Below are 2905 nucleotides of genomic sequence, written 5' to 3'. Positions count from 1 at the left end.
GCTTTACAGAACGTAACATTTTTACGTCAATTTATTTGACTTCATCCCTAATGGACAAGACCGAGGTGACTGCGGTGATGAAAAACCCATGTAGATGGTATAAGGAAGAAACCTTGAGAGGAACCAGACTCATCTTTAACTGGCTGACACCACTGGGTGTAAGATTAGAAATGATTATAAACTCTGAGATGAAATGATATTAAATTATAAACAATTTCCATTCTACAGTCGTATACAGTCGGTTGGAGTTGTGTAACCAGGAGCTCCTGAGGAACTCATAAATCAGCTCATCAGCTGAGTTCATTATAGATTCGACACCAACTCCTCCATGCCGAAGCCTTCAGATGCTCAATGATGGAGATCCAGCAGATGTAGATCGTTATATTGTGTATCGAATAAGAGGCTGTTCTCCTCCTCTTCAACGTCCCTGTGGAGTCAGCAACAATCGAAGAGATTTCTATTCTTTCCTATTCTATTCTATTCTATTTTTTCTTTTCTTTTCTAACGTTTTCGAGCGGGGCGGGGGGTCTAAGATGAGGGGCGAGGCGAGGGCGGGGCTGGGCGGTGCCGGGGTCGGGGCCGAGGCCGGGGGCGTGGTGCGCGGGTGCGGGGCGTGTGCGAGGCGGGGAGGGGGGGGGAGAGGAGGAGGGGCGAGGCTAGGCAAGGGGGCGGCGGGCGGGAGGGGCGGGGGGGGGGAGAGGAGGGGCGAGGCGAGGCGGAGGGGCTGGGCGGGGGCGGGGCGGGTGCGGGCTGGGCTAGTGGGGCGGGTGGATGGCGGGGCGAGGGTATGTCATATTTGCTTGCGGTGGTTTGGGGAGATTATTGGCTAGGCGATTTCGGTGTTGCGAGGTTTCTCGAGTGTGGCGGAGGTTTCTTTTTCTTTTCTATTTTATTTTTTCTATTTTTTTCTATTCTATTATTTTCTTTTTCTTTTCTTTTCTTTAATATTATTTTCTGTTTCTGTTTCTGTTTCTTTATCTTTTCCTTTTTCTTTTCTTTTCTTTTATTTACTTTTCTTTTCACTGTTTCTTTTTCTTTTCCTTTTTCTTTTCTTTTCTTTTATTTACTTTTCTTTTCACTGGGTGAATATGGGGGTATCAGGTGACATTCTTTAATTAGATGTAATCTGTGGAAAACTGACCCGGTGTTTGAGAAGTAAAGCCCTGTGGGACGTGAAGTTAAAGCGTTAATCAGTCCGTCTGCTTTACGACAGTGATTCTTTTCTACATGAGCAAGTGTTTTACTCTGTATTTAAACGTCGTGTTTCAGTTTACTTCTTGTACAGGAAACTTTCGGTCACATAACTGATGTGTTTTTTGTCCTGATGTGTAAGACATGTAAGATCTCATGATTATCAGTTCATCATGTTTTAATGATTTCTCTTCTGAGATACGGCGTCAGTTTGGAGACGATCTGATGAGTTCTGCCTGTCACCACACCATCTGTACGCCCACTCCATGTTTACTGCACCCACAACCACCCGAAATTGACTTTAAGAGCTACAGCTGCCTGGAGTCTCACACGAACACGTTACGGAGACGGGAACGAGAACCAGAGTCGCTAGCTAGCCGCCGATTCACGGCGATTTGAAAAAAGCTTCCTGATCATGTCAGTAAAGAAGAGGTGAAAAACTTCAAAAGGTAAACTTCACCCCGTTCGCCCGGGTCGCCATGGCTTCTCCGTGACCTTCACGTCTGGTTTAGGAACAAACACCAGGCTATAAAGCGTTCCCCCTTTTACAGCTACTCTGAGCAGGAAGCAGGCACGGCACCTCCTCTGTTTATTACCGAGACTGTCGTTAAAAAAAAGAAAGAAAGAGAAGAAAAATATACGATAAAGCACAGCTAGCAGCAGGGGGCCGGTGGAGGCGCTTGTTCTGTCTGGCCTTAAGGAAAATGTTTACCTCGTGTGAGCCCTAATGAGCGAATCGGCTAGTCATAGCTACAGGCAAGCTCTGTAAAAGCTAGCGTCCAGCGCTAATCATGGATCAGAGGAAGGAAACGGGAGGCCAGTGGAGCTCTCTTTAATGAGGTGGAGAGCCGCGGTTAAAAGCCGAGGCAAGCGTTCTTTAGGAGGAACATGACGGAGAGCCTGTGTTGTGGCAGGTTTGCATGGTCTCCACAAGGTCTTCATTCATCTAGGTCTGACGTGATGGAACAGAACGGAGCAGATCGAATGGAGGATAGAGGCCTATGTGGGCTCGTCTGAGAGAGAGAGAGAGAGAGAGAGAGAGAGAGAGAGAGAGAGAGAGAGAGAGAGAAAGAGAGAGTGTGTGTCTGTGTGTGTGTGTGTGTGTGTGTGTGTGTGTGTGTGTGTGTGTGTGTGTGTTAATAAACAACAACTAACCTTCTAATTTGAGTCAGGAAGGAAGGAATGATTGATGAGCATTAGCCTCGGCATGTCTGTCTTAGCTCAGAGTTCTTACCACCAACACATGAGGTCATGGCCCAGTACCAGGGCGAACATTTCCCAATTGTTCAGTTTTAAAACTTGGGAAACTCCTCACAAGTAGGAATTCAAAGCAAGAATCCAAGAATCCGTTGTCTTTGAGAAGAAGTTTAAAAGCCAGTCTACTCTATGAGAGTGAGAGCGATGCCTAGGGGTCCAAGCACCGAGTCAAGACTTTTATATATCAGGTATGCAGTTATACACTGTATTCAACTGGAGGTGAAATGAAAACTTGGCCACTTTAAAAAAAAAAAAGAAGAATTTATGTTAAAACCTTTCCATAGTTCTGGAAATGCTTAAAAAATACAAAATGCTAAAAAAAAAAAAAAAAAAGCATAGAGAATATTGTGTGAATTCCTATCATTCATTTTCATTTATCTGTTTATTTCCGCCAAAGTACTTTTCTTTTAAAACTAAAACGTTTTTATTAATATTAATTTCCAGCCTGCCGCGTATC

The sequence above is a fragment of the Tachysurus fulvidraco genome, chromosome 17 (genome assembly GCF_022655615.1).
Source record: "Tachysurus fulvidraco isolate hzauxx_2018 chromosome 17, HZAU_PFXX_2.0, whole genome shotgun sequence".
In the NCBI taxonomy this organism is placed as follows: Eukaryota; Metazoa; Chordata; class Actinopteri; order Siluriformes; family Bagridae; genus Tachysurus; species Tachysurus fulvidraco.
This window is presented reverse-complemented; position numbering follows the sequence as displayed.